This window comes from Chiloscyllium plagiosum, unplaced genomic scaffold, assembly GCF_037043375.1.
Source record: "Chiloscyllium plagiosum isolate Xiang-an unplaced genomic scaffold, Cpla_swu_hap1 HiC_scaffold_5, whole genome shotgun sequence".
Lineage (NCBI taxonomy): Eukaryota > Metazoa > Chordata > Chondrichthyes > Orectolobiformes > Hemiscylliidae > Chiloscyllium > Chiloscyllium plagiosum.
This window is the reverse complement of record NW_028270143.1, coordinates 11,498,469-11,510,197: the sequence shown is the minus strand read 5'-3', so window position 1 is coordinate 11,510,197 and position 11,729 is coordinate 11,498,469. Positions and strand designations below refer to the sequence as shown.

General features: G+C 41.6%; 1 long non-coding RNA gene across 1 annotated transcript; it reads right to left on the bottom strand.

Annotated features, from left to right (window-relative positions):
* Window positions 1–625: 625 nt before the first annotated feature.
* Window positions 626–11,244, bottom strand: LOC148149874 (uncharacterized). Its single transcript, XR_015757075.1, has 3 exons — window positions 11,107–11,244; window positions 7,573–7,685; window positions 626–838 (listed from the first exon to the last, which is right to left on the bottom strand). It is a non-coding gene; the product is annotated as an uncharacterized LOC148149874 (long non-coding RNA).
* Between the last annotated feature and the right edge of the window lie 485 nt (window positions 11,245–11,729).

Below are 11,729 nucleotides of genomic sequence, written 5' to 3'. Positions count from 1 at the left end.
AGTGAAGCCTTATTTAAACAAAGTTCTTTAGCAGACTTGACACGGGAAATGTAAAAAGGTTGTTTTCCCTTGTGGGAGATTCTGGGAACAGGGCATAATCTCAGACTATGGGACATACATTTAAGACAGGGATGAGGAGGAATTTGTTTTGTCAAAGGGGAGTGAATTTGTGGAATTGTTTATCACAGGCTGGATCATTAAGAGTGTTGAAGGCTGGGAAAGACAAATTTTAGTCAATAAGGGAGACAATGATTTTACGAAAAAAGCAGGCAAATGGAGTTAAGGATTATCCGTTTAATCATGATCGCAGTAAGTATTAAAGCAGCCATGATGGACCAAATGGCTGCTTCGAACCTAAATCTTATTGTCTGATGACCAGATGTTGAGGGTCTACATCATCCTGTTCTTCCACTGGAGATTGTATTTCTCTCTTTATATTTTGAAGGGTTTCCCTGTATAGAAATTTCACAGATTAAATCCCAAATATTAATATACAATAAACATGTCTATGTAAATAAACTGTACAAAGGAATCTATTTGCAATATATCGTGACAATAAGATGTAACGTAATATCCAGCATCATATTTTCTAAATTTATGGGGTGACATTCTCTTTCCCTTACCAGGCATCCTCTGATATTGCATAGTGTGTTGGGACTGCATGAAAGCCATTGAACATGGTTGAGGTGCTGATGGTGTATGCACCATTGTTTCGAAAGAGCAACCAGTCTCCAATCTCCAGTTCAGGCAGCTTCCAAGTATCGGAAATATGATCCCATGCATCACAGGTGGGTCCCCAAATCCTGGTGTTATACAGCTTTTGGTCAAGGGAGTGTTTCTGTGAGAAATAAATACCAGGTCAACTTTCTTAAAAATGTAATCTGTGGGGAAGTGAATGGAAGAAATTTATGGAGAGCTGTAAAATGTAAGGCTGATTCACTACCACCCATTTTGGATCAGCACGCAAAGACAAGATCATGTATATGTTGGTCATTGCTATTTCCTTTCTCATTGCTATAAATTTATGGGTTCTCATTCCTTTGTTAATGACTGTATGAGCATGTTTAAGTTACAAAGCTAAATACAGATGGCAAAGGCTGTTTCCCAGCTGAGCTCAACTTTGCATTAGGTACCCATGTCACTTTAGAGCATTCTCCTAGCTCCTGAATACTCCAGAGGTTTTTTTAATGTCCCAAGTATCTGTTCATTGTTCAGATTATCATGAATTATTTTCACATATAGATCGGTGGTTAGGAAGGCATTTAGCATGCTTGCTTTGATTGCTGGGACCTTTGAGTATAGAAGGTGGGACATTACGTTGCAGTTGCACAGGATGTTGGTGGTTGGTGAGGTCTTTTCTGGAGTACTGTGTCCAGTCTGGTCACCCTGTTATAGAAAGGATATTATTAAGCTGTAAAGAGTTCAGAAGACATTTGCCAGGATGCTGCTGAGAATGGAGGACTTGAATTATACGGATAGCTGGGATTTCTTTCACTGGAGCATGGGGAGTTGAATTATGTGAGAAAGGTTTATAAAATAATGAGGGGTACAGATAAGGTGAATGGCAGGTTTCTTTTCTATATGAAGGGGGATTTCAAGATGAGAGGGATTATTTTTAAGGTGAGAGAAGAAAGATTTTAAAAAGACATGAGAGGCAATTCTTTTCCACAGAAAATGGAACATGTGTGGAATGACCTTCCAGAGGAAGTGGTATAGGCAGGTATAATACAGCGTTTAGAAGTCTTTCATGTAAGAACGTGAATAAGAAATGTTTGGAGGGATATGGGCCAAGCACAGACCGGTGGGAGTAGTTTAGTTTGGGAATATAGTGAGCATGAACTAGTTGGACTGAAAGGTCTGCTTCCCTGCTGTATGATTCTGTGATTCTATCTTTGCACACTAGATTCTTGCCCGTAAGTATTTTGTGCACAGGTTCCTTTGTCCATTGTTGTTGAATGCGATACGCTCAAGAGGCAGGAGTAGGCCATTCTGCCCATTGAGTCCACTGCATCATTCAGCATGTTTCTGGCTGATCTAATGATCCTCAACTCTACTTTCCTACCTTATGCTTCTAACTCTTGATTTCCTTTCTGATCAAAAATCTGTCTGGATCAGACTTGAATATATACTTAACAATCTAATCTTGACCTGCGTGGTAAAACTTTCCATAGCTTCACCATCCTCTGACAGAAAAAAAAATTCTTCCTCATTTTTGTCTGAAATGAGGATTCCATACTCTTAGATTTCACCTTCTGGTCCTCGACTCTTCCACAAGGAGAAAGAACCTCTTCATGTTTACCCTGCCAATCTGATATGCTCCGATAAGGTCTCCCCTTATTCATCAAAATTGCCAAGTGTGGGTGTCAAAAATGATGTATTGGCAAAATAGCCCTCACCCTGACGCAGTGCCCTCCATGCCTTGACATTATTGATGACTATTGGGCTATGGCAATATTCCTTAACTATTCTCATTTTATCTAAGAACAGCAGGCTAATAAGGGGGCATCTTCCCTGAGATGCTTCGATGTCCAGCCAAAGTGAGTGAGGGTCCCCCCGTGTCCAATCATTCAAGTAAGATAGCAATGAGCTTAATGGATATTGATATTTGCCAATCTGTAAAGTAACTGAAATGTAGTCAATTTAATTAGGGGCCGCTTGCGATAGCAGATAAAAGAATTAAAACAGCTGTTTCGTCTTCGAAATATTTGCTTAGTAAAAAGCAGAGGAAGCATTCACATAGGAAACAACAGGCGGGGCAGAATGTTCAGTATAATGATGGCTTTCTGACCTATCCAAGAGATTGGAAGTACCTCCCATTTATGAAGGTCCTGCTTGATTTTGTCGAATAAATGTGCAAAATTGGCTTTAAGTAGCCGATCAAAAACGGAAGTAATAAATATACATATATAGAGAAAGCCCTCCTGCGACCCTCTAAAGGGGAACCAAGATCCGCCTTCAGGACCAGGCACTCTCGGGAGACCACCCATGGGCATGGCCTCTGACTTCGCAAAATTGATCTTACAACCTGAGAAGCCACCAAATAAATTGATGCATTGTATCATGTGTGGCACTAAGACTGTGGGTTTGACATGAAGACAAGAACATCATCCATATACAGTGCGATCTTATGTGACTTCATCCCCACTTCTGGAGTGGTTATATTGGGATCTGTGTGTATTGCCTCTGCCAGCGATTCGATCACCAATGTGAAAAGCAATAGTGACAAGGGACAGCCCTGTCAACTGCCCTTACAAATATTAAAATTGCTTGACCGTACACCTCTTGTCGCAGTCCTCACCAATGGATCACAATACAAAACCTCTAACTACCTAATGAAGGTCTCTCCCAGGCCAAACTACTTCAATGTATGAAAAAGATATGGCCACTTGACCCTGTCAAATGCCTTTTCAGCATCGAAGGAGATCACCAATCCCTATACTGATTGTTGTTGACATACGTGAATCATGTTAAGTAATCTCCTGACATTATCAATTGATGTGCGATCCTTTATGAACCCTGTCTGGGTCCTCCTTAATGATGGTAGGCAGTACAGTTTCTAACCTTAATGCCAGAGTCTTGGATAGAATTTTGAAGTCAACATTCAGGAGTGAAATGGGTCTTTAGGAAGCACAGTCCTTCAGGGCCTTCCCTTGTTTAAGAATGAGAGAGATGTTCACCGCTCTTAGAAATGGTGGGAGGAGGCCATGACTATGTGAGTCGTTAAACATGCTAAACATCGACCCTGACAATATACTTATAAATTCCTTATAGAACTCATTGGGGAGACGGTCAGGACCCGGCATCTTCCCATTCTGGAGCTGCCTCACAGCCTCCTGTACCTCTTCCTCTGACAATGGGGCATTGAGGAGAGACTCTTGTTCAGGGCTCACTCCCGGAACATCTAAATTTTTGAAAAAAGACTCCATCCTAACCCGCCCACTCTCTCAGCTTTCAGATTGGTATAAGTAAGAGTAAACATTCCAGAATGCTGGATTAATCCTTTTAGAATCGAAAGTCAAATTTTCTGTGTCGTCTCTGATTGATTGACATAATGGCTTGAGGGAGCCATTATGTTAGGTACTTGTCCGACTTACCCCCATGCTCAAACAGCCTTTGACTTGCAAATGAAAGCTCCTGCTTGACTATCCGTGAGAATATGGAGTTCAGCGTAGCCTGAAGTGCCGTGATTCTCTGTGGTTTAACCACCGGAGCGCCTGTCAAAGTACGCCTTTTCAGCTACTTTCAGACACGTCTCGAGCAAGCGTTGCTGCTTGCCCATCTGTCACATCTTACTAGCTGAATAGGAAATAACCACCCACCTAGCAATGGCATTAGCTGGTTCCCAAAGAATGGTTGGGCTACTAGCTGAGCCTGAATGAATATCTAAAAAAGTCCTGAACACAGTAGAAAATAATTCAATAAACTTGCTATCCTTGAGGATGAAGGGGTCCAGTTGCCAGTGCCTCAAGCCTACCACCATATCTTTACTCCTATCCACTAAATACACTGGGGCGTGATTGGAAATAGTGATATTGCCAATTGTACATGATGCCATCAAGTCCAGATGTGCTGTGAGGGTCAGACAAAGATCAATCCTGGTATGGCATTTATGTGGGTTCGAAAGGAACGTAAAATCCCTGCCAGTACGGTGAAGGGGTATACAAATATCTATCAACCCAAATTCAGCACATGAATCCCATAACTTTTTAGATCGCGAAGAAGATACTGGTGGGCCTTTGGGCAATCGGTCTACCATAAGTTCTATGAAACAATTGAAGCCCCCTCCTATGTTGATGTGTTGAGATGCAAGGTTAACTAGTCTAGAAAGTGTGTCTGTCAAGAATTTAAGGGGATGGGCCGGGGACAATAAACATTTAAGATCCTGTATTCTTCCCCATGTGTCAAAGTTTTAAGGATTACAAATCTCCCATGTGTGCCTTTAGTGTACTCTAATAACTTAAATGGGAGTTTCATACTAACTAAAATGGCCACCCGTCTACTCGTATTGAAAGATGAGAAATAAACCCGGTCATACCCATTTTGATGCAGCTTCAAATGTTCTGTATCGTCCAAGTGTGCTTCTTGTAATAAGGCAACATCCACCTTCTCCCTTTTAAGGCTGAAAAGTACTTTCTTCTACTTGACAGGGAAATGACTCTACTTAACATTCCAGGTGTACCACTTAAACACATCCTTGGCAATAACCTTCCAATGCACCATCTCGACTTCAGAGAGGAAGAACCCGAACAGCAGTTTGCTGAGCTTTAATGCAAAAGAATCCACAGAACCCAAAAACTACACAGACTAAAGTAATCGACAAAACTTACAAAAATTACGTACAGCAAAAACAGAAAAACAAAATATTGCCAAAGACACTGATTGGAGGAATTTACCCCCCATTTATAGGGGGTATTTACATAACCTACAATCCTACTAACCATCCCAACTGCCCTCTCAACTTCTACCAGTTAGGGTCACGCCACATAAACCAACCACCCAGTAGAGACAAAAAAAACACCCAAGAGCAAGGTTAGTACTATAAATAAGTAAACTAAAAATAAATATGTCACCAATCCCTTAACATAACCTAGAAATTAAAGATAAATACTCTATCTGTCCCGGACATCATTTCACGCAACTTATTACCAGAAAGGAGACTCCACCAACTCCTTGTTTTAAAAAAAAAGCAAACCCGAACAGCTCCCGTCCTCTACGCCTTTCAGCTGTTTGACTTAAGTTAATGTGTCCACAAAGTTCTTTGCTTTCTCTAGTGAGTTGAAGAAATGTATGGATCCATTATGATTGATCCGAGGCACTGCTGAATATCTTAAAGAATGCTGGATGCCAAGCTCTCTCAACCTAGGACTTCCTTTTCCAGACCACTGATGCTGAGAAGTCCTGAAAAAACATGACCCTGGAGCCGCCACGTACCAATGCCCTCTGATCCCTCCCCTGCTTGTTTTTATCATGATGGTACCTTACCAGGACAGAGTGTGGGCACTGATCCGCACCTGGTTTTCGTGCTGCGATCTGGTGGGCTGTTTCAGTTGTTATCCTTCCCTTTTCACCCTCCAACCCAAGGAATTCCAGGAACCACTTCTTGAAGAGCTCCGCCGGCTGCTCACATTCCGTCCCCTCCGGTATGCCAAAAACGCGCAGGTTCTTTCTTCTGCCTCTGTTTTTGAGATCATCTACCAGATCCAACAGACCATGGACCTGTGTTTCCAGGGCTTCAATCCAGCAGGGGTACAGTCCCCTGCAGCCTGGCGCTCAAATTCATTGCTCCTTTTTCCCAAGTCTTGCAGCATAGCAGATACAGGAGCCAGCTTCTCCTCAATTTTTTCCTGGATCTGCTTCCCCAGGACTTCGTGAGATTTAGCTAGCTTCTCAACCAGGATCTAGTGAGTAAGCAAGCCCGCTACTTCAGAGGGCTGGACCATGGCCCCGGCCCAAGGCAAGCTTCTTCCTTTCTTTGGCAATTTCCAGCTGCAAGAGCATAGGTAAGTAGATTTTTTTCAGGTTTCTTCCTCCTTTACTGTGATTTTACTCACAGTTAAGTGTTTGGGATGGGTTCTGGCTCTGTCATGTCGATGTTGCAGCTCGGAGCCCAGCAAACGTGATCCTATCAGGATGCTACCATCTTGGATCCCCATGGTCACATTATTTACTCCTTCTGTGACATATGTGTCAGCTGATAAAGCTTTCCTTCCTTCTTAAGAAGAAATATTCCCTACTTCAACTATTCCCTAATGTCAAAGAGTGCATTTTCTGGCAACCAATTAATTAAGCAATTTCAATTAATCTTCAATAGTTTTAGGGTTAGGGCTAACCTCTACCCTTACTCCTATTGTCACAGCTTTTAAAATGCTCTCTGAAAAATATTCCAAAATATCAGGGAAGCTTCTACAATACAAAAGTTTTGTTTGTTATTTCTATGGTCCTATATGTGATCCAGCACAACCTCAGAGGTCTATTTCTGTACTGGACCAGCTCATCTTCACCATCCATATCCTTGTTCTCTTGACTATTTCAACACTGTCCTAGCTGGTTACTTCTATACTCTGTAAATGTGAGCTATTTCAACACTCAGCCTCCTGTTCACCCTTCACCATTGGGCCTACATTGTACCGAGGACAGGAATGTATTGATTTTAAAATCTTCATCATTGTTTTCAAATTATTTGGCCCCATTCCTCCTCATTTCTGTAACCATCCAGCTTTGCATCCCTCACTGATCTCTGAGCTCCTCTGATTCTGGCTTCCTTTTTTATGTTTTTTTTCTTACATAAGTCTGATTTTAATTCTTCCAATATTCTCAGCTGGAACTTCAGCTGCCTCGGACTTAAGCTTTCAAAGTCCCTCAAAAAACAGTGCAAATTTCCCAATCTCTCTATTTTAATCTCTTTTAAGAAGCTTCTAATAACCTAAGTCTTTGAACATGTTTTTGTTCACTTCTTGTTGGTGCTAAATTAGTAGAAATAATTGATCTTTGGTAGGCTGCAACAATTTACAACAATACAACATTATCCTTATACAATGCTTATATTATAAAAGTAATTTCTAAAACTCTTACTTCATAGAGGGTTGGCTTCAATAGTTCACGATATTTTGCAAAGTTATTGAAAGAACCATATAGTCCATCATTTAAATAATACATCATGGTCTTCTCATTCCCGGCCTCCTCATCTCAGGAAAAAAGACTTATTGTAAGACTCACAAATAGATTTCTAAATTGCCATTGTGATGGTCAAAAAGGATTGTGAAGGTAAAGAAGAAAGTTGTTGTTCTTTGTTGACATTTGTGCAACCTTGTCTCCCACAATCAGGAAAGATGATTGGTAGAACAGGTGCCTGATTTTTATTTTAGTTTCTAATGTTTTCCATTTCTGGATGGAATTTTCTGCTTTGAGTGCAGCCAGGATGCAGCATTACTTCTCAGTTGTCATTGCTTACATGGGCTGCATGTGTCCAAATTATTGGATTGTGAACTAGAAAGTTTAATGATAGTAACAAATAAGTGGAAAAGTACTCTATTGTTCATTTTGATGTTGCACTTAACAAACAGTGCATACTCTTACCCTCTGCTGACACGTCTTTTCATGCGAATTACAACAGGCTACATTCATCTACTATATAGAGTTTGATAGGGTAGGAGAAACAATTTTCATTGTTAGTTTGACAAAAGAATTGGATAAATACTTGTAAAGAAAAGAATTGTAGGGTTATGAAGAAAAAGAACAGTGGGGAATGAAACTAATTAAAATGCCAGCACAGACACAATGGACTGAATGGCCTCCTTCTTTGCTATATAATTTTATGCTGGATGCATCAGATGCTCGTCTGATCCTGTCTGTTTCAGAAAACACATATAAAATAAGTTACTGAACAACAATGAAAGACCAATTTTAAAATCAGATTGCTATCCCTTGCTACTGATTTCCACTATGACGAGGCACTGCATTTCTGACCAAGACTTCTGAATCCAGCCTCTTCAGAAATGTGGAGCAGACCAAATATCAGCGTCCTCCTTCGTCAAGGAAACCAAACCTGCTCCCTTATGGCAGTAGATGGCATATTCTGGTATTGGTTCAATCACCAGCATATTCAAATACTTTGGAATATTTCAGCAGCTTTCCAGTGTGTTAGTGAATGAATGTGAATTGGTGAGTTGGCATGATGGTGGAATGGCAATTTGGCAGCTGAATGGGTTGGTGAAGTGTTTGGCGGTATTGGGTAGAGTGGCAGGGAGTGAGGTTGAGCTGAGGAAGATGGGATGAGACATATGGTCAAGGTGAGGATTTGGAGGAGAGCATATAGGATTGGAACGTCAAGACAACAGGGGTTTGAGGAAGTTGGAGGGTCAGAGGGAGCAGGTGGATGGTCAGAGGTCAAGGTTCAGCGAACGGATGTTGGGTTCAGGAATGCAGCTTATCGTAAATATGATTCTTTTCTTCATATACTGATGACCAACCAATTCTTTATTCATGCAAAAGCGACTGTGACAGTGGCGGCCGAGGTGGCTGGTGAGCTCTGAGCGGGTCTGTAGCAGCAGTGTTAAGGAACGATCTGGCAGAGGAGCCAGCACAGAGCCCAACATCAGCTGCATTAATTGAGGCAACATCAGCCCAGTGGCAAAAGATGATGCCTGTGGAGCAGTGCACTGGCGTCACTGGCAAAGCAGTGGCAGAAGGATTATGGACTCCCTTTAAGTATATCATTTTTTTTGTTATTCTTAAACTATTTTAAATGGCACTGGATTATGGTGACAATGGAAACTTTTCACTTGAATTTTACAGTGAAAAATATAGTAAAATAATCAGACAATAAAATCCATCTGTTTATCCCTTTTATTATGAGCAAGAACAGCTAATCCATGGATTCCTTTGTATTCACTTTGCTAGTTGCTTCCATAAAAAAACAGAATCTTCCTTTTACAAAGCTATGTTGATGCTTCATGTTGATCATGTTATGAGTTTCTATCAGTTGCTATAATCTCCTTAATAATGGAATTCAGCAATTCCCCAAGGGATGTTAGGCAATGGCTACCTACTTTCTTGAACAGAGATGTTACATGAAATATATCCCAATCTGGTGGCATCCTTCCAGAACCTAAGGAATTTTGATTAAACCTAAGATTAAAATCCATACATTCACTACCTCAGCTGAGATTTTACAGTCGTCCTAGAAAGCAGGGCACCCAGTCCTGGGGACTTTTCAGTCGTCATGTTGTTTTCTGACCATCTGTTCTCTCTTCTAGGTTGCTCCCTCCCTTTCAGGCTTCATTTTCAAGTATCTTTGAGAAGTCTTCTACAGTGAAGACAACTACATAATTACAGCTCCACCATTTCCCTACTTCCCATTATCAATTGATGTGCTGAATTCCAGAAGTGAGGCAAGGCTGACAACCCTTGACATCAAGACTACATTTGACTGAGTGTGGCATGAGGGGGCCCGAGCAAAACTGTAATCAATGGGAATCTGGGAGGGGGTGAGATTTATTGCTCTAGTTGCTCTTGAGAAGGTGGTGGTAGACTATCTTCTTGAACTACTGCAGTCCATGTGTCAAGATATACCAACAATGCTATTAGAGAGGGTGTTCCAGGATTCTGATCCAGCAACATTGAAGGAATTGTGATATATTGCCAAGGTTAATGGTGAGTGCCTGAGAGAAGAATTTGCAGGTGGTGTTCCTATGTATTTGGTACCTCTTCCTTCTAGATGGAAGTGGTTTTGGGTTTTGAAAGTGCTGACTACGGAGCTTTAGTGAATCTCTGCAGTGCATCTTGTAGATGGTGCATACTGTGCCGCTGAGCATCAGTGGTGGAGAAAGTGGATGTTTGTGGATGTGATGCCAATCAAGCGGGATGTTTTGTCCTGAATAGTGTCATGCTTCTTCAGTGTTGTTTGCGCTGCACTCATGTAAGAAAGTGGGGTGAGTTCCATTGTACTCTTGTGGATGGTGGACAAGCCTTGCGGAGTCAGGAGATGAGTTATTTGTATATAGAAATCCTAACCCTTGATCTGCTCTTTTCCCGATTGTATTTAGTTTACTTTGTGGTGAAAGGTCAGTGGACTCAAATTGTTCACTGTGATTTCTCCCACTGATGCTACCAGACCTACTGGGTGTTTCCAGCAATTTCTGTGTTTGTTTCTAAATATCAGGTAAGTTAGATCTCTCCCAAACCCTCTAACTCCGAGATGGAGACATTTGCACAGATCCTGGCACTGTGGCTCAGCGGTTAGCACTGCTGCCTCAGAGTGCCAGGGATCTGGTTTTGATTTCAGTCTCAGCAGTCTGTGCATACACCACATATTCTCCCCGTGTCTGCGTGGGATTCTTCTGGGTGCTCTGGTTTCCTCCCCATTCCAAAAATGTGCAGGTTAGGTGAATTGGTCATGCTAAATTGTCCATGGTGTTCAGGGATGTGTAGGTTAGGTGCATTAGTCAGAGATAAATATAGTATAATAGGGGAGGACAATAGGTCTCAGTGGGTTACTCTTTGGAGGGTCGGTGTGAACTTGTTGGGCCAAAGGGCCTGTTCCAACACTAGGGATGTAATGATTCTATGATCCTAAAATTTTTATCTTTTGATGAAGATGAAAATTACCATTGGAGCTGGCTTGAGAATTTTCAATTATTTTTCTAGCGATGATATTCACAACCAGAGTGAAAGATGAGGTCACATAATACCGGCCTGGTTCAGCGATTATCTGTACTTCAGTTTTGTCAGGAAAATAAATGTCCAATGCAGGATTGATCTTGGCTGCTACCTAAAACAAGGAAAATAATGAGAGATTATGGTCAGATATTCACATTTTTGGATCATTGGAATCTCTTTTGGGGTAGAAGTGACCTGTACAAGAAGGATGGATTGCACCTAAATTGGAAGGGGACCAATATACTGCCAGGGAAATTTGCTAGAACTGCTTGGGAGGATTTAAACTATAAGGTGGGGAGGGGGGGGCGGGGGGTGGGACCCAGGGAGATAGTGAGGATAGAGATTGATCTGAGACGGGTACAGCTGAGAACAGAAGTGAGTCAAACAGTCAGGGCAGGCAGGGACAAGGTAGGACTAATAAATTAAACTGCATTTATTTCAATGCAAGGGCCTAACAGGGAAGGCCGATGAACTCAGGGCATGGTTAGGAACATGGGACTGGGATATTATAGCAATTACGGAAACGACTCAGGGATGGGCAGGACTGGCAGCTGAATGTTCCAAGATACAAA